At 39.9% G+C, this 21284-nt stretch overlaps 1 long non-coding RNA gene and 1 pseudogene across 1 annotated transcript; one reads left to right on the top strand and one right to left on the bottom strand.

Moving 5' to 3' along the window:
• Nucleotides 1-595: 595 nt before the first annotated feature.
• LOC148804201 (uncharacterized) lies at nucleotides 596-1414 on the bottom strand. The gene is made up of 2 exons (XR_016080717.1): nucleotides 1012-1414; nucleotides 596-929 (listed from the first exon to the last, which is right to left on the bottom strand). It is a non-coding gene; the product is annotated as an uncharacterized LOC148804201 (long non-coding RNA).
• Nucleotides 1415-14833: 13419 nt separating this feature from the next.
• LOC148804200 (uncharacterized) lies at nucleotides 14834-15857 on the top strand (annotated as a pseudogene).
• Nucleotides 15858-21284: the final 5427 nt, after the last annotated feature.

Here is a 21284-nt window from a genome sequence, read left to right as displayed (position 1 = left end):
TTGATATTGATTACTGAACTCCTTCTTTTTATTATTAGCTAAGTTGTGCTCAGTAGGTGTTGATTACTGAATTAATTTTGTAGTTTATTATCTTATAATTGATATTGATTACTGAACCCCTTTTTTTATTATTAGCTAAGTTGTGCTCAGTAGGTGTTGATTACTGAATTAATTTTGTAGTTGTGCTCATTTACTGAATTAATTTTGTTGTTTATTATCTTATGATTGATATTGATTACTGAACTTACTGAACCTCTTTTCCTCGATGCTCTTATTCTACTACCTACTTAGCAAGCTAAATGATCTGCTGAATTAATTCTACCCGCATGTCCTATTCGCTCATTTTTTTTATTTTCTCTCTCTCTCTCTTTAGCTGATTAATGATTTCATCTAAATCCCACACACAAACAACCAGGCAACTCTATAAATTTTCCTTGCAATCCTTAGAGTTTGAAGAAATTGGGGCTGGTACCCTTCTTAGTGGAGTCAACATATCAAGAGAATAAAGTAATAAATTGAAGCATGAGAGAATAGAAATAATTTCTTAAACAAACAACTAACAGAACCAAGAAACTCACACATATACAGCCCAATCTGAAACATAGCATCAACACGAATTACTATCGACGAAACAGATGATTTGGGAGAATAGAAAATTCACCCACCGTTTATTCAGGCAGAGCTTAAGTTTCAGAAAAACAAAACATGCAGCATACTACGAAACAGATCGCATAATTATCGACAAAATTAACATGAAGTGGGAAATCAACAACGGGTAATAGAAAGAGATTCACGGAATTCTTCCTAAATCCCTAAGCAAATACGAGGATTAGAGGATAACGGGATGGGCTGGTTAAGAAGAATTTGCTGATGTTGGGTCCGACAATCGTCTCGCTACCAGCCCCAACATCTCTCTTCAGAAGCTCACTCTATATTGAAACAACCAGCGGAAGTGCATTAGAATGAACGAAGCAGTCAGAAATACAATCGGGCAAAAATAACAAAGCTTACCTATGTTATACGTTGGCCTGAATTCAACGGACGATGCAGGGGAAAACTCCGCTTTGTCATGGTCTGTGGATGGCAGTTCAAGTACCGAAGAGATCTGCGAAAATGGCGAAAATAACCACCGAAGATACAATGAAAGATGGCTCTGAGGACCGAGGGTCGTCTCTATGAAGAACTTCACGCCGTTTGATTGGATTCACTTCCGCCGCTACTGCTATTCGATGACCAAAGGAGGAAGACGATCTACATTAAAACCCTCTTTCTCCATTTTTCTTTTTGATTCGTTTCACGCCATTCCCTTCTGCAGGTGTCCGTTATTCTTGGCAATGTTGGTACTTGCAATAATGATGGTGGTAAAAGTGTTGGGAAGAAACTAAGTTCATCGACAAACTATTTCTCTCCCAAAAATAAAAAAAAAACTTATAAATATTCAGTTAGCACTATTACAAACAAGATATCAATAAAAACAATTATAAACCAAGCAAAGAAAGACACATGATATTTAACGTGAAAAACCCCTCCAATGTGAAGGGTAAAAACCACGGGGCCAAAGATACGTAACCAAAAATCTCCACTAATAACTTGAAGTAACAATTACAGCAACTCAAACACCACAATATGCTTACAAACTTAGAGCAAATACAGATTCTCAAACATACATACGAGAATACCAAAAGCTGTGAAAAACAATAAAAAAAACTCACAAATGCGACTACTGTTCAGGCCACAACATGGAGACCTAAACTGCCCCAAATCAGATCTCCACCGTTCAGATCGTTGGTCTGTGAGTTTCAAACAAGCCCATCAAATTTCAGCCAAATCAGACCATAAATGATCCTTGATCAGAGTAATTGATGAAGACTGCCACGAGATGTTTTCTTTTCCCGACCAACTGCGAGTTGCTTCTGTTCGACTTCAAACAACCGGCGATTCAGAGCTCAAGATCCGACCGTTCAGAATGAGGAAAAATGAGTCATCCACTTACTGTCCAAATTTCAGCTCGATCGGACGGTGAATCAGAAAGTTCCAGCCGTTTGATGAACTCTGCGCACTGAGAAATCTGCACAGTATTTCGATTTCTCTCTTTTGCTCTCTCTCTTCAACACACCGCACACAAATTTTATATAACCCTAGTTTTTTTGTTTTTCTTTTTGAAAAAAAAAAAACAGTGGGCTGAAGGAGAATGGGCTATAACATGGGTCAATATCCCATAATGGGTTGGACCCAACAATTCTCCCCCTCCAGCCCATTAGATGGGAGACACTTCAAAAAAGGCAACTATGCAAATTTAACGCCGGCTGCTTCGGCACATAGTTCAAGCTTCTCTCGAGGCACCACTTTTGTCATCATGTCAGCAACATTTTTGTCAGTGTTAATTTTTTCCAGTTCAATCAACTTGGAGTTCAAAACATCTCGAATCCAATGATATCTTGCATCAATATGCTTCGATCTATTATGAAATGTTGGATTCTTACCAAGATGAATAGCACTCTAATTATCACAATATAAGATATACCTCTATTGAGTGAAACCAAGTTCATGCACAAACTTTTTCATCCACAGCAACTCCTTACATGCTTTGGTAATAGCGATGAACTCAACTTCAGTCATAGACAATGCAACACACTTCTGCAACCTAGACTGTCAGGCAAAAGACACGTAAGTGGTCATAGGATATATCTTTTCCGTACCACACCTTGTCAGGAACATCAGCTTGCAAAGCAACAACATGAGGTAAATTAATAACATGTGCAGCAATATATAAAGCCTCACCCCAAAAAGATCCAGACAACTTTGCTTCTGAAAGCAAACATCTAACTTTGTCCATCAACGTCCTGTTCATCCTCTTTGCATGGCCATTAAGCTGAGGAATCTTAGGGGGCGTCTTCTGGTGTCTAATGCCCTACTGCCTGCAGTACTCATCAAATGGTCCCTGTTTCCCTCTCAACAGAAGCCTGAAACTACTTAAAGTCACCAAGTACCTGGTCTTTATTCTTCAAGACATAAACCCAAAGTTTCCTTGAATGATCATCAATAAAAGTAACAAAATAAAGTGCACCACCAAATGTTTTTGTCTTCATCGGACCACAGAGATCTGAATGCACCAACTCAAGCAACTCTGGTTTCTTAGAGGGAGGACGGCTCTTGAAAGAGACTCTATTTTGTTTCCCAGCCAAGCAATGAGTACAGTTTTGTAACATTGCACCTTTCAAACCTGAAAGTAGATTCTTCTTGGCCAAACAATCAAGTCCCTTCTCACTGATGTGGTTAAGTTTCTTGCGCCATAACACTTGTGGGTTATCACACTCAACTACATTCACACCATCAATGGAAACTGAAGTCTTGGTCCAATACAGAGCAGAACACTTCTTTCCACGTGCCATAACCAAAGAACCTTAGAAAGTTTCCACTGTCCATTACCAAAGGTAATAACATAACCATCATCATCAAGAACACTAGTAGAAATCAGATGCAAACGAATGTCTGGTGCATGTTTGACATTTTTCAAAATCAATTCAGTCCCATTACTTGTTTCTAGACAAATAGTGCCAATGCCAATCACCTTTGACAAACCATTATTACCCATCTTTAAAACCCAATAATCACCTGTAGTATAAGATGTGAAAAAATCTTTTCTCGATGTAACATGAAAATAAACACCATTGTCAAGAACCCAACTTGTCTCATCACAAGCAACATTAATCAAATTCTCATCACAGACAATCACAAGATCACCTGCAGCGATGGTGGGAACACGATAATCGTTGTCATTATCTTTATTTTGCTGCTTACCTTTGGTACCTTTATTGCCCTTTTTCAGCTGAAAACAAAATCTTTTGATATGTCCCTTTTTACCACAATAGTTGCATTCAAGGTTTTTGTTGTTAGACATTGATTTGCTTCTAGCCTTACTTTTACCTCTGATACCTTGTCCTCGGTCTCTATTATTGCTTCTCCCCCTGTTTTTAGTAATCAAAACCTCTGATTGAGAAGAGGAAGCTTGCTGAGTTCGTCGTCTGACTTTCATCATTCAAAACAACAGCTTTTACATATTCCAAGGTCACTATACCACCAGGAGCAAAACTGGACATAATCACGCGCAAATTTTGCCAAGAGTCTGGTAGAGTATTAAGCAACCAAAGTCTCAAAATTTCACCTTCTAATTTAATACCTACGTCGGACAATTGATCAAAGCACCCCTTAAATTCACTTATGTGATCAGAAATAGGAGTACCTTCCTTGTACCTCAAATTCATAGCCTGTTTCAACGAAATAATTTATTGTTCCCAGATTTAGAGGCATACAAAGTATCAACCTTATCCCACAAGGTTCTGGCATGTGAATCATTAGCAATATGATTCAAAACATTATCATCTACCCATTGTCGAATAAAACCACAAACCATCTCATGCTGAAAAGCTCATTCTTCATCAGATTAATTTTTAGGTTTTTGAGTAGCAAAAATTGGTAAATGTAACTTTTTCACAAATAGTAGATCCTTCATTTTTCCTCTCCACTTGTGGTAATTGGTGCCATTCAAACTAATCATTCTACCATAATTAGGCTCCATCATGCAATTAAACAAATCCATAAACAAATAACCTGGCCCTGATACCACTTTGTTAGGAAGAAACAAAGTTTATCCACAAACTAATTCTCCCAAAAATAAAAAAAAAACTTGTAGATATTCAGCTAGCACTATTACAAACAAGATATCAACAAAAACAATCATAAACCAAGCAAAGAAAGACACACGATATTTAATGTGGAAAACCCCTCCAATGTGAAGGGTAAAAACCACGGGGCCAAAGAGACGCAACCAAAAATCTCCACTAATAATTTGAGGTAACAATTACAGCAACTCAAACACCACAATATGCTCATAAATTTAGAGCAAATACAGATTCTCAAACATACACACGAGAATACCAAAAGCTGTGAAAAGAACAGTCAGAAAACTCACAAACGCGGCTACTGTTTAGGCCACAACATGGAGAACTCCACTGCTCCAAATCAGATCTCTCGAGGCACCACTTTTGTCATCTTGTCAGCAACATTTTTGTCAGTGTGAATTTTTTCCAGTTCAATCAATTTGGAGTTCAAAACATCTCGAATCCAATGATATTTTGGATCAATATGCTTCGATCTATTATGAAATGTTGGATTTTTACCAAGATGAATAGCACTCTAACTATCACAATATAAGATATACCTCTGTTGAGTGAAACCAAGTTCATGCACAAACTTTTTCATCCACAGCAACTCCTTACATGCTTCGGTAATAGCGATGAACTCAGCCTCAGTCGTAGACAATGCAACACATTTCTGCAACCTAGACTGTCAGGCCAAAGACACGTAAGTGGTCATAGGATATATCTTTTCCATACCACACCCTGTTAGGGACATCAGCTTGCAAAACAACAGCAGGAGGTAAATTAATAACAGGTGCAGTAGTATATAAAGCCTCACCCCAAAAGATCCAGACAACTTTGCTTCTGAAGGCAAACATCTAACTTTGTCCATCAACGTCCTGTTCATCCTCTCAGCCAGGCCATTAAGCTGAGGAGTCTTAGGGGGCGTCTTCTGGTGTCTAATGCCTTGCTGCCTGCAGTACTCATCAAATGGTCCACAATATTCACCACCATTATCAGTGTGAATACATTTCAGTTTCTTCCTTGTTTCCCTCTCCACAGAAGCCTGAAACTGCTTAAAGTCCCCAGGTACCTGGTCTTTATTTTTCAAGACATAAACCCAAAGTTTCCTTGAATGATCATCAATAAAAGAAACAAAATAAAGTGCACCACCAAATGTTTTTGTCTTCATCGGACCACAGAGATCTGAGTTCACCAACTCAAGCAACTCTGGTTTCTTAGAGGGAGGATGGCTCTTGAAAGAGACTCTATTTTGTTTCCTAGCCAAGCAATGGGCACAGTTTTGTAACCTTGCACCTTTCAAACCTGAAAGAAGATTCTTTTTGGTCAAACAATTAAGTCCCTTCTCACCGATGTGGCTAAGTCTCTTGTGCCATTACACTGGTGGGTTATCACACTCAACTGCATTCACACCATCAATGGAAACTGAAGTCTTGGTCCAGTACAGAGCATAACACTTCTTTCCATGTGCCACAACCAAAGAACCTTTAGAGAGTTTCCACTGTCCATTACCAAAGGTAATAACATAACCATCATCATCAAGAACACTAGTAGAAATCAGATGCAAACGAATGTCTGGTGCATGTTTGACATTTTTCAAAATCAATTCAGTCCCATTACTTGTTTCTAGACAAATAGTGCTAATGCCAATCACCTTTGACAAACCATTATTACCCATCTTTAAAACCCCATAATCACCTGGAGTATAAGATGTGAAAAAATCTTTTCTCGATGTAACATGAAAACAGACACCACTGTCAACAACCCAACTTGTCTCATCATAAGCAACATTAATCAAATTCTCATCACAGACAATCACAAGATCACCTGCAGTGGTGGTGGCAACATGATCATCATTGTCATTATCTTTATTTTGCTGCTTACATTTGTTACCTTTATTGTCCTTTTTCAGCTTAAAACAAAATCTTTTGATATGTCCCTTTTTACCACAATAGTTGCTTTCAAAGTTTTTGTACTTAGACCTTGATTTGCTTCTAGCCTTACTTTTACCTCTGCTACCTTGTCCCCAGTCTCTATCATTGCTTCTCCCCCTGTTTTCAGTAATCAAAATCTCTGATTGAGAAGAGGATGTTTGTTGAGTTCGTCATTTGACTTCTTCATTCAAAACAGTAGGTTTTACATATTCCAAGGTCACTACACCACTAGGAGTAGAACTGGACAAAGTCACGTGTAAATTTCCCAAGAGTCTGGTAGAGTATTAAGCAACCAAAGTCCCAAAATTTCACCTTCAAATTTAATACCCACGTCGGACAATTGATCAAAGCACCCCTGGAATTCACTTATGTGATCAGAAATAGGAGTACCTTCCTTGTACCTCAAATTCATAGCATGTTTCAATAGAAATAAATTATTGTTCTCAGATTTATAGGCATACAAAGTCTCAACCTTATCCCACAAGGTTCTGGCATGTGAATCATTAGCAATATGTTTCAAAACATTATCATCTACCCATTGTCGAATAAAGCCACAAACCATCTCATGCTCAAAAGCCCATTCTTCATCAGACTTATTTTCAAGTTTTTGAGTAGCAAAAATTGGTAAATGTAACTTTTTCACAAATAGTAGATCCTTCATTTTTCCTCTCCACTTGTGGTAATTGGTGCCATTCAAACTAATCATTCTACCATAATTAGGCTCCATCATGAAATCAAACAAATAACCAGACTCTGATACTACTTTGTTGGGAAGAAAATTAAGTTTATCCACAAACTATTTCTCTCCCAAAAATAAAAAAAAACTTGTAGATATTCAGCTAGCACAATTCCAAGCAAGATATCAACAAAAACAATCATAAGCCAAGCAAGGAGAGACACACGATATTTAACGTGGAAAACCCCTCCAATGTGAAGGGTAAAAACCATGGGGCCAAGGAGACCCAACCAAAAATCTCCACTAATAACTTGAGGTAACAATTACAGCAACTCAAACACCACAATATGCTCACAAATTTAGATAAAATACAAATTCTCAAACATACACACAAGAATACCAAAAGCTGTGAAAAGAACAATTAGAAAAACTCACAAACGTGGCTACTGTTCAGGCCACCTCATGGAGACCTCCACTGCTCCAAATCAGATCTCCACCGTTCAGATCGTAGGTCTGTGAGTTTCAAACAAGCCCCCACCAAACTTCAACCAAATCGGACCACAAATGACTCTTGATCAGAGTAATTGATGAAGACTGCCGCGGGATGTTTTCTTTTCCCGACCAACTACGAGTTGCTTTTGTTCGACCTCAAAAAACTAGAGATTCAGAGCTCAAGATCCGACCGTTCAGAATGAGGAAAAATGAGTCCTCTACTTACTGTCCAAATTTTAGCTTGATTGGACTGTGGATCAGAAAGTTCCGGCCGTTTGATGTTCTCTGCGCATTGAGAAATTTGCACAGTATTTCGATTTCTCTCTTTCGCTCTCTCTCTTCAACACGCCGCACACAAATTTTATATAACCCTAGTTTTTTTGTTTTTCTTTTTGAAAAAAAAAATAGTGGGCTGAAGGAGAATGGGCTATAACATGGGTCAATGTCCCATAATGGGCTGGACCCAACAAAAAGCCCGATGTAGTTCATCATCCAACACCAAAAAAATTAAAAAAGAAAGAAATTGGTGAAAGAGAGGGAAATATGATCCAAAAATAGGGACGAGTAACGATTGAATGAATCAAAGAGGCAGATTAGTCAAATAACTAACTCTAGGGCGCATGACGGATAGACTGCTCCATGTATTCCAATAGCATGCTTGTTGCTTGTGAAATCGCGCCCCTGAAATCCCTTCGACAAAAAGGTTTCTTGTTTTTTTTTTTTGAATTTTGAATGATAAAATAATTGCCGAAACCTTCTCTAAATATCATATCAGAGATATAACCAAAGTAATCACTATGGTAAGGCAGGAGTTTGGTTGGTCTCTAAGGTCTAGAGATGGGATAGCGGCGAGAAAGAGAGAGGGTGTGGGAAAGAGAGGAGAAGAAAGGAGAGAAGGGAGAGTGAGAGAGCCTCTTGAGAAACCCTAGATCAGAGTTATATTGTGTTGTCTCTTAGGGAAGAATTGCTTTCTCCCTTTTATAGAGAGGAAGTTAGTGAAAAAGTTCTTTCTTGTTAGGAAAAGGGAATATTTTCTGTTAGAAAATGAGATATTTCCATTATTTTGACTATTAAGAGATCATTATTAGAGAAATCCTATTTTTTTCAGATTTTCTCTATATGTGACCCTGTTATACTGACGTGGCATGGGTGATGTCATCATTTAGTAGGTGTACTTTAATTGAGCTTGCATGTGTGATTTAAAGACGCACGTGTAACCAAAATTTATTCTCAATCTACTGTGATTCCACGGTTTTGTGATGGTGTCGGGTTCATTGCAGCTTTGTGCGTGTTCAGGTTCATTGGAAATCTGTGTGTGTCTGGGGTTCATTGCAAACCCGTGTGTGTCTTAGCTTTATCGCAGATTCGCGCTAGCCAAAGTTCATCGCGACTTGTCCTGGGTATGAGTTCATCGCAATTGTGGATCTGCAATTGATGAACATTACAATTTATCTATAATTTATGAGGTCTTTGCATGGATTTTTATGCCGTTTTTATTTAATTTTGCTCTAATTTAGTTTAATGATAAGAAAAGATTTCAGGGGTAATTAATCCAAGAAAAAGAAAGAAAAAAGGCAAGAAAATAAGGTTCAAAAAGACCAATTTTAGCCCAGCCCGGTTGTGGAAACAAGAGAGACCACTTCGGCCCAAAGAAGAACAAGTTGATTCCTTGAAAAAACCCAAGAAAAGAAAGCCTAGAAGAGAGTAAAATTCAACCCAGTAGAGAAGGCCCATTCTCAGCCCAAAAGAGCAGCATAGAGTGTAGCTATCATGTGCTAAGAGGGAGCCTAAGTGCAGCCCAAATAGCAACACTCTTAGAAGGCTTTCAAGAGAACTCTAGAAAGTTCAAGAAGGGGGTGTAATACACCCCATTCTAGAGGCTTCAAGATGGGGCAAGAGCCCCCTTGAAAATCTATATAAGGAGGCCTCTAGAAGGGGAGAAGGTGTTCAATTGCTTGAGAGAAAGGCTCTCCCACTCCTAGAGGTTCGAACTCCTTGAAGAGAAGGAAGAGAAGAAGGGCTAGGTGCAAGGAAGAAGAAGAAGGGGCTGAAGGAGTTCAAGTCAAGCTAGCAAGAAGAGAAGGTAAGTTCAAAATTGGGGGTTTTTGATTCAGAGATCTATTGTAACCATTCTATTCTAGTTTCATTTTCCTTTGATTTGAATTTAGCTTCCTTGTTGTAAATTTTTCTTTCTCCCTCTTCCATTCTTTCTTGATGTATTTCAGTTTGTAAAATTTCAGATCAACAATCAAATTCTTTTTGATTCATTCGAATGGTTGTGAATTGTACTTGAAGTTTCTTGAATAGGAGTTAAATTGTAGATTAATTTGGCCAATTAATTTTCAAAACTCAGATCGGAATTCTCATATCTGAGATTGCATGATCTGAATTGCTTGAAAGAGAATTCAGATCTGCAAATTTCAGATTGGCCGAATTAATCTAAAGTTTGGAATTCTTAGAGTGCTTGAGAAAGACACTAAGAATTCAGATCTATTATTCAAGAACTGAATTGGATGCAAGGTTAGAGATAACTTGCACAATTCAGTTGGTGGTGATCAATTCAGATTTGAATTGATGCTTTAAAAGTGTTTGAAGAAATTCATGCATGGGATTAGATCCTTGGTAGAGATATGGGGATCATCACTAATGCATAGGATGAACATGCACTCAAAAGAGGCTGTTCATGATTGGGGTTTTCCCAAATCAAGGCTTAATCACAATCTATTCGAATGATTCAACTTAATTGATTGCTGAATTTTGAGATTAACATTAACTGCTTACTCTTCTAACCTGAATTGAAGGCAATTGGGCCAATGAATTAGATAGATTTTTGTTTCGAATTTTTAGCTTCTGAATAAAGTTTTGATTTATTTTTGATCAGATAAGAAATGCCTAATTTAGTATTGGTAATTGTTTCCTAAATCCTTGTGGGAACGATATTTCACTCCCTACTTTTTTACTTGAACGGCTAGTGCACTTGCTAGTGTCACAATGAGCCACATCAGCAATGAACTCATTACAAATGTGCGATGGATTCTGGATTCATCGCAGGCATCTATGTAGTGTTGGTTTGACACCTTTTGTACTCTAAAGGTCTTAATGACCACTATGTACCTACACCCGGGATCACAACATAATGTCGGAAAAGCTGGCTATCACCCCACCCATTTCGGGTGCAACTAGATAAGCACTACCTGCTTACGCAGAGTCAACCACTAGGCATGAGACCACCTCCGAACCAGACGAGCCAGAGATCTTGGACGCGCTTTGTGAGCCACACAACAGCTTGCTTATATAAAGGCATCCCTTTCAACCCCACAAGATATGTACAATTTAGCTCTCTAAGCACTCTAGTTTAGATGCTGTAGCTGGAAGTGCAGACCTTCTATAAAGGAATCTCTTTTACTCACCATGGCCTTCCCATATGGCTGCAAGTGCAGACCTTCTATAATGGTCTTACTGACTCAAATAAGACCATACTAGATGCTACAGCTGGAGGGTCCATAAACAATAAGACTCTTGAGGTTGCCCATGCACTCATTGAAGAAATGGGCAGCCAACAACTATTAATGGCATTCTGAAAGAACCCAAACTAGGAAGTAGCATGGCCTGTATAATGTTGATACTTATACGACACTATCTACACAAATAGGAGCACTTAGTAAGAAAATTGATGAAATGCAGATAGCTGCCATGCATGTGCAGCCTCTTACTTGTGAATTGTGTGGGGGAGGCACATCAGTACTGACTGCCAAGTTGGCAATCAGTTTAGGCCATCTACTGAACAAGTCGACTTTGTTAGCAATCTTTCAAGACAGCAGGGTTACCAGAGTCACCATACCTTTCACCCAGGATGGAGGGGACATCGAAACTTGTCCTGGCCAAGTCAACATACTTCCAAGCCTTTCCACCAGATTTATCATCAGCCCGAACCAAAATCCAATTTGGAGGAGTTAATGACAAAATTTATAGCAAGTGCGGAAACCAGGTTCCAGAACCAGGAAGCCTCAATCAAGAACCTGGAAAACCAAGTGGGGAAATTGGCACAATTAATCTCTTCAAGACTGCCGGGAACTCTTCCAAGCAACACTGAAGTGAAGCCACGAGAGTAGGTACAAGATATTACCTTAAGGAGTGGAAAAGAGTTGCCCGAGGTAGAAAAGAAGAATAGGGCTGAACCCAAGGCATAAACAAGCCTTGGGACTAGACAACAGAAGAAGGAACAACCTGAAGCACAACAAGGGATGCACCAGCAGCCATAAGTTCCATTCCCTAATAGGCTGAAGCAACAGAAAATGGAGAAGGAATTTGGTAAGTTTCTTAAAATATTTAAAAGTTTATACATTAATATTCCTTTTGCCGATGCTTTAGCCCAGATGCCACACTATGCAAGGTTTTTGAAGGAATTATTGGCAAACAAAAAGAAACTGGGAGATGTGGCTACAGTTGCTTTGAATGAGGAATGTTTTGCTATCCTTCTGAACAAGTTGCCTCAGAAACTCAAAGATTCAGGGAGTTTCACTATTCCTTATACAATAGGCAGTTTAAAAATTGAGAAAGCTTTATGTGACCTGGGAGCTAGCATCAATTTAATGCCATTTTCTATATTCAAGAAATTGGGATTGGGGGAACCCCAACCCACTAGAGTGGCATTACAATTGGCTGATAGATCCATTAGACATCCTAGGGGGATCATAGAAGATGTCTTAGTTAAAGTTGACAAATTCATTTTTCCAGTTGATTTCATTGTGTTAGACATGCAAGAAGATGTGGAGGTCCCACTTATCCTAGGGAGACCCTTCCTGGCTATCGGGAAAGCGATGATTGATGTCCAACAAGGACAACTCAACCTTAGGATACAAGATGAGGAGATAATTTTTAAAATGTCTGATGCTATGAAACATGCACCCTCTAGTGATGATTCTTGTTATATGATTGATGCCATTGATATGACAATTGATGAATGCTTCCAGGTAAGTAGGATGGCTCATCCTCTTGAACTCTACCTCCAGTAGGGAGAACTTGAAAAAGGAGAAAATGAAGAAATAAACCTCATGATAGCATATCTGAATGATAAGCCTCAATTCAAGGGAAAGGGGTTTCTCAAATTAGAGAACTTAGGCAAATTGCCTGGACTATCAGGTAAGTCATCATCCCAAGAACCCCCCACCCTTGAACTGAAGCAATTACCTTCCCATTTAGAGTTTGCTCTCCTTGAGGAACCATCAGCTCTCCCCGTAATAATTTTCGCATCACTGAATCCATTACAAAAAGAAAGATTATTAAGAGTGCTGCGGGAACACAAAAATGCCTGGAAGGTAGAGGATATCAAAGGCATTAATCCATCATTCTGCACTCATAGAATTTTGATGGAAGAGGACAGCAAGCCTTCCATTCAGCCCCAAAGACACCTAAACCCCAACATGAAAGAAGTGGTAAAGGCTGAAATAATTAAGCTATTAGATGCTAGGATCATTTATCTTATTTCTGACAGTTCTTGGGTAAGCCCCGTGCAAGTCGTGCCCAACAAAGGGGGTATGACCATTGTTCCAAATGAGAAAAATGAACTCATCCCGACTAGAACTGTCACCAGATGGCGTGTATGTATTGACTATAGAAAGTTAAATGAAGCCACCCGGAAGGACCATTTCCCTCTCCCATTTATGGACCAAATGTTAGAGAGGCTAGCCGGGCATGAGTATTATTGTTTCTTGGATGGATATTCGGGGTATAACCAGATCCCAATTGCACCAGAAGACCAAGAAAAGACCACTTTTACTTGCCCATATGGTACCTTTGCATACCGAAGGATGCCCTTTGGATTATGCAATGCCCCAACAACCTTTCAGCGATGCATGATGTCCATATTTTCTGATATGGTTGAAAAATTTATTGAGATCTTTATGGATGAATTTTCAATTTTTGGCTCTTCATTTGATGCATGCTTGAATAATATGGAATAGGTGCTTACTAGATGCGAAGAAACACATCTTGTGTTGAATTGGGAGAAATGTCATTTTATGGTGCAAGAAGGCATAGTGCTTGGACACAAGATCTCTCACAGAGGTATAGAAGTCGACAAGGCCAAGGTGGAGGCAATTGAAAAATTGCCACTCCCATCATCTGTCTGTTTTGTGAGAAGTTTCTTAGGGCATGTCGGCTTCTATAGGAGGTTTATTAAGGATTTCTCAAAAATTGCCAAGCCACTATCTACCTTACTTCAGAAAGAAGTGCCTTTTGAATTTTCAATTGAATGCCTTCATGCTTTCAACACCTTGAAAGACAGATTGATCCATGCACCTTTCATGGTAGCACCAGATTGGACCCTCCCATTTGAATTAATGTGAGGCGAGTGATTCTGCTGTAGGGGTTGTTTTGGGACAATGTGGTGAACAAACATTTTCAGCCAATTTACTATGCTAGTAGAACTTTGAATGGACCCCAACTCAATTACACCATCACAGAAAAGGAACTGCTAGCAGTAATCTTTGCACTTGACAAATTTCGTTCATATCTGATATTGTCCAAAGTTGTTGTATACATAGATCACTCGGCATTATGACACTTGTTTACCAAGAAAAATTCAAAACCAAGACTGATAAGGTGGATCATTCTACTACAAGAATTTGATATTGAGATTAGAGACATGAAGGGTGTTGCAAACCTGGCTACTGATCATCTCTCCCGGTTAGACAAGGTAAGCTCAGAAGTGGAGATAACCAGCAACATTTGAGAAGAATTTTCGGATGAACAACTATACTCAGTTCAAGAATACGCATCTCCTTGGTATGCTGATTTTGCAAATTATCTAGTTGCACAAGTCATTCCTCCTAACCTATCATATCAACAAAAGAAGAAACTCCTTTTTGATGAAAAATTCTATATGTGGGAGGAACCCTTTTTATATAAATTATGTGCAGATCAGATCATAAGGAGATGTGTCCCTGAGGAGGAGATGGAGTCGGTACTCTAATTTTGCCATCATAAAGAAGCAGGAGGTCATTTTGGAGCTTGCCGCACCGCAACCAAGGTTTTGCATTCAGGTTTTTATTAGCCTACATTATTCAAAGATGCCCACAGGTATGTATCCACATGTGACAAATGCCAAAGATCGGGAAACATTTCCCGACAGAATGAAATGCCCCTCTCCAATATTTTAATCTGCAAAATCTTTGATGTTTGGTGTATAGACTTCATGGAACCATTCCCGAATTCTTTTGGGAATAAGTACATCCACGTTGCTGTTGATTATGTATCTAAATGGATAGAAGCCATGGCTTTGCCCACAAATGACTCAAGGAGGGTGGTACATTTCCTAAAAAAGCTATTTTCCCATTTTGGCACTCCACGAGCTATAATTAGTGATAGGGGAACTCACTTTTGCAATAGCCATTTTGAGCGGTTAATACAAAAAAATGGAATTACACATAAATTGGCTACCCCTTATCACCCTTGAACTAGTGGCCAAGTGGAGCTGGCTAACAGGGAGCTCAAAAGAATTTTGGAAAAGACTGTAGCATCTTCTAGAAAAGATTGGTCCATCAAGTTAGATGATGCATTGTGGGCATACAGAACTGCATATAAGACACCCATTGGCATGTTCCCCTACAAGTTGGTCTTTGATAAAGCATGCCATTTACTAGTAGAATTTGAGCACGATGCCTATTGGGCTCTTAAATTCTTGAATTTTGACATTGAGGCCACAGGGGCTAAAAGGAGGTTGCAATTGAATGAGATGGATGAATTCAGACTTGCCGCCTATGAAAATGCCAAAGTCTATAAAGAAAGAATTAAAAGATGGCATGATAAGAACTTGCTGAGGCGGGAGTTTTATGCTGGGCAGCAGGTATTATTATATAATTCCCGTCTCCGCCTGTTCCCAGGCAAGCTGAGATCCAAGTGGTCTGGACCCTTCACCATTACTCAGGTTTTTCCCCATGGGGCTATAGAAATCACCCACCTTGTTCAGGGCACATTTAAAGTAAATGGCCAGCGCCTGAAACCATATTTAGTGGGTGGTACTGTACCCCCTCCATCCACTGTTTATCTCGACAACCAATGATCTTCTTGTTCATGAACATGTTAAGGCATCTTTTCTTCATTTTTTTTAGGATATTAGTTAGTAAAATAAAGATCTCTTTTTCAAAATTTCAATTCATTTTTAGCAGAAGAGGCTTCCCACCAAAGTGCCCATTTTATTATCCAGGGATTCCTCTACTCATCCTTCTCTTTACTTGCTATTGCTTTTGTTGATTTCATTGTCATTCCCTAACACTAGGAACATTGCAGACAATGTTCATCTTAAGTGTGGGGGAGTGAGCCTAAGGCTAGGGTGTGGGAGTTGAAACCATGCACCTCATTCACCCCAACACACATATGCAGGCAATGACATATCCAGTAAGTAGACTGGAACCCCTCAAGTTCATTGATATTTATTAGGTGATTTTTTTTTTAATAAGGAATACAATGAGTTGGGGGAGACCAATGTAATTGTAAGTTTTTATTCTTGCGAATGACCCAACTTAGTATATGCATGACAAAAAGGGGGAGTTGAATATGTCTTTTAGCATAACTAGCCTTAACTACCTTTATGTGTATGAAAGCACTTGATTTCATTGTTAATGGTCAAGAAAGCTAGTGCACATCTGAATTGCTGATACATGAGGTTTAATAATTGAACCCAAATTGACTCCGCTATTTTGAACTGAATAGTAAAACTAGTAGCTCAAAACATGAGTCTTGTTATCTACCTCAAGCATGTGACCAGTGTGAGATGGAGCATAAAATGCACTCATACAAAAAAAAAGGAGCATAAAATGCACTCACCCCTTGAAATAAGTAATTATGGTGACAACTGAGGTTCAAAGGGGCATACTAAAGTTGAACTCTCATTAAGATATAGTTACAAATGTGAAGCTTAGTGCAATTAGATTATTAACTTTGACAATTAAGGAGCTGATTTATATATTGATTGGGAGTGAAGGTTGGACTTTGAAGAAATTCATATTCTCCTTTCCTTGGATCTTATACATGTGTTAAATGGTAATTTACAAGAATAAGAGCTGAACACTTACAAAAGTTCCCCAACTACTCAAAGCATTTCTATCTTAAAAATTCACCAGATAATTGGTGAGAATAGAGGGGGGGGGGAATATTCAGTTTATGGCTGATGTCTTTGCTTGAGGACAAGCAAAAGCTTAAGTGTGGGGGTATTTGATGAACATACAATTTATCTATAATTTATGAGGTCTTTGCATGGATTTTTATGCCGTTTTTATTTAATTTTGCTCTAATTTAGTTTAATGATAAGAAAAGATTTCAGGGGTAATTAATCCAAGAAAAAGAAAGAAAAAAGGCAAGAAAAGAAGGTTCAAAAAGACCAATTTTAGCCCAGCCCGGTTGTGGAAACAAGAGAGACCACTTCGGCCCAAAGAAGAACAAGTTGATTCCTTGAAAAAACCCAAGAAAAGAAAGCCTAGAAGAGAGTAAAATTCAACCCAGTAGAGAAGGCCCATTCTCAGCCCAAAAGAGCAGCATAGAGTGTAGCTATCATGTGCTAAGAGGGAGCCTAAGTGCAGCCCAAATAGCAACACTCTTAGAAGGCTTTCAAGAGAACTCTAGAAAGTTCAAGAAGGGGGTGTAATACACCACATTCTAGAGGCTTCAAGAAGGGGCAAGAGCCCCCTTGAAAATCTATATAAGGAGGCCTCTAGAAGGGGCGAAGGTGTTCAATTGCTTGAGAGAAAGGCTCTCCCACTCCTAGAGGTTGGAACTCCTTGAAGAGAAGGAAGAGAAGAAGGGCTAGGCGCAAGGAAGAAGAAGAAGAAGGGGAGTTCAAGTCAAGCTAGCAAGAAGAGAAGGTGTGTTCAAAATTGGGGGTTTTTGATTCAAAGATCTATTGTAACCATTCTATTCTAGTTTCATTTTCCTTTGATTTGAATTTAGCTTACTTTTTGTAAATTTTTTTTTCCCCCTCTTCCATTCTTTCTTGATGTATTTCAGTTTGTAAAACTACAGATCAGTAATCAAATTCTTTTTGATTCATTCGAATGGTTGTGAATTGTACTTGAAGTTTCTTGAATAGGAGTTAAATTGTAGATTAATTCGGCCAATTAACTTTCAAAACTCATATCTGAATTCTCAGATCTGAGATTGGAAGATCTGAATTGCTTGAAAGAGAATTCGGATCTGCAAATTTCAGATTGGCCGAATTAATCTAAAGTTTGGAATTCTTAGAGTGCTTGAGAAAGACACTAAGAATTTAGATCTACTATTCAAGAACTGAATTGGATACAAGGTTAGAGATAACTTGCACAGTTCAGTTGGTGATCAATTCGGATTTTAATTGATGCCTTAGAAGTGTTTGAAGAAATGCATGCATGGGATTAGATCCTTGATAGAGATATGGGGGATCATCACTAATGCATAGGATGAACATGCACTCGAAAGAGGCTATTCATGACCTTGGGGTTTCCCCAAACCAAGGCTTAATTACAATCTACTCGAATGATTCAACTTGATTGATTGCTGAATTTTGAGATTAACATTAACTGCTTACTCTTCTAACCTGAATTGAAGGCAATTGGGCCAATGAATTAGATAGATTTTTGTTTCGAATTTTTAGCTTCTGAATAAAGTTTTGATTTATTTTTGATCAGATAAGAAATGCCCAATTTAGTTTTGGTAATTGTTTCCTAAATCCTTGTGGGAACGATACTTCACTCACTACTTTATTACATGAACGACTAGTGCACTTGCTAGTGTCACAATGAGCCACATCAACAATGAACTCATTACAAATGTGCGATGGATTCTGGATTCATCGTAGGAATCGGTGTAGTGTTGGTTTGACACCTTTTGTACTCTAAAGGTCTTAGTGACCACTATGTACCTACACCCGGGATCACGACGCCATGTCGGAAAAGCTGGCTATCATCCCACCCATTTCGGGCGCAACTAGATAAACACCATCCGCTTACGCGGAGTCAACCACTAGGCATGAAACCATCTCCGAACTAGACGGGTCGGAGATCTTGGATGCGCTTTGTGAGCCCCACAATAGCTTGCTTATATAAAGGCATCCCTTTCAACCCCACAAGATATGTGCGATTTAGCTCTCTAAGCATTCTAGGTTTCTTGCTTTCTTGCAATCAAATACCAGTTCACTAACTTTTGCATTGGAGTGCCCACCCTAGATCAAGAAACCTGGACACTCTAATATCTGCCTTCTTGCAGTTTGGCCATGTGACCTACTCAATCCAACGTCCAAGCTGTCCGCTAATAGGGAGCATCAGGTTGCACACCATCAATTGATGTTATCTATAGGAAACGCTACACAGAAGCCTAATTTTCGTAGTTTCACTCAAATTACAAACTTAATGGCATCCGCAAGCAACAACCCTGTCAACAACACCACCAACAACGCTCGTGTTGACGGAGCAGTCACATGGGGCAAGACCAGCCCGCCATGCATAATGAGGTCCCCTTTGTCATTATTGGGCAGTTCATTATGCCCTTAACCCTACCAGGCGTTCCCATCGTGCAGAATCCCAACCTCCCTTTGCCCACCATGAACGTGCCTCTTCCAATGGTCGAGCCCTCTGCAGTTCCTGTTGGGGTTGATGGCCGCCAGTTTTACGAGCTGGTGCAGTTTGTCCGTGGGTTAGACCCGTAGATGGGAACATAGGAAGGTTATTTTGCAGCAATGGTTGGGATGCAACAACTACAACATCACCAATAGCATCAGGCCATTGGGAAGAACTTGAATCAGAATCAGCAGCTTGGTGACCAAAACCAGAACCAGGTACCAAACCCACCTTGTTGCCATGTCTAAACCATGTTCCCACCGTGGAATTAACAAGAGTTGTAACGTCCGAGACCACCAACTCCACTGAGGGATCCATGAGAAGGCATTGTGGACATATACCCCACAATGTAGGAAGGAGCTGCCTTGCCCCAAATGACAATGAGGAGGTAGAAAAGAAAGAGGAAAAGGAGGCGAGCCAAATCACCACCTCATCAGCGTAATGACTTGCACATCACCACTGGCAATCGAGATCCTCACGGCCCCACGACCCAAGGATTTCAATGCACCCAACCTGGAATCTTACGATGGAACAACTGACCTAGTCGACCACCTCAACAATTTCCAAGCCTTGACGCAATTACATGGGGTCAACAACGAGAGCCTTTACATGGCCTTTCCGACCACCTTCCGAGGCATAGCTCAAATGTGGTACTCGAGATTGGTCATGGGCTCAACTAAGAGTTGGAGATAGTTTTCCAATCTCTTCACCACCAACTTTACGATGAGCAAGCGATGTTCAAAGTCTGTGACCTGTCTCCTGAACGTGGTCCAGCAATCTGATGAGAATCTATGGGGCTACATCAAGCAATTCAACCTGGCACGACTTCAAATCCCCAACTTTGACTCCACCATACAACTCACCACGGTAGTCAACGGCGTTCAAGATCCTGACTTGTGTTGGGAGGTCGAGTTGAACCCATCCACCTCTATGGAGGAGTTCCTTAACTAGGCCACGAAGGCCGAAGAAGCACTTGGGTCTCGGTTAGAGCTAAGGGAAAAATGAAAAAGATCAGAGGATGAGCTGGGGAGCAACAAGTAGAGATGGAATAGCAAGTTGCCAAGGCGCAGCAGGTCCCCCTGTAACTGGTGTAGTAGGTCGTTGCGGAGAAGAAGCAAGTCCCCCTACACGAGCAACAGACCCTTAAGGCGACATTCTTGCACCCCTCCCATTTAGAACCGTAACTACACCACACTGGATGCGAAGAGAGGAGAAATCTTGACGGAAATAAAGATAGTTGAGTATGTCAGATGGCCACCCCAGATGAGAGGGGACACCACCAATAGAAACCCAAACAAGTATTGCCATTTCCACCGGGACATCGGCCACGATATAGAGAACTGTCATAACCTCAAGGATGAGATCGAGGAGCTGATCCATCGAGGTTACTTGAAGCAATTTATCAAGAAAGAAGGCTAACACCAACCTGTCAACTAGCCAAGAGAACCGCCATAGTCGAGCAGGGACCAGAACAAAGACCAACCTCCATGTAGACCCACCACCAATAGAGCGGCGCATTTGTGGAGTAATCAACATGATCATGGTTAGGTCCATTGTAGCAGGCAGTAGCACATCAACCGGGAAAACTCAATTCGGGAGCTTGTACCTGAGGACAAGAACCCTCCAAAGCACCCTTGTGTGGAGGAATTAATCTACTTCTCCAAGGATAGTGCTCGTGGGATCCTAGATCCATACGATGATGCCCTTGTAGTCAAATTAATGATAAATGACTTTGAGGTAAAGCAAATTCTGGTCAACTCTAACAACTCGACAAACATCATCTTCCTAGAGGCGTTCGAGCGGATGGAGCTAGAGAGGAAGAACCTGCTCCTGGCCAACAACCCCCTGGTCGGCTTCAACGGAAAAGTAATGCGACCTCTAGGCCGAATAAGAGTACCAATGATAGTGGGCTCAACACCAAACCAAGTACAATTCG

The sequence above is a fragment of the Nelumbo nucifera genome, chromosome 1 (genome assembly GCF_055504915.1).
Source record: "Nelumbo nucifera cultivar China Antique chromosome 1, China Antique-T2T, whole genome shotgun sequence".
NCBI lineage: Eukaryota > Viridiplantae > Streptophyta > Magnoliopsida > Proteales > Nelumbonaceae > Nelumbo > Nelumbo nucifera.
This window is presented reverse-complemented; position numbering and strand designations above follow the sequence as displayed.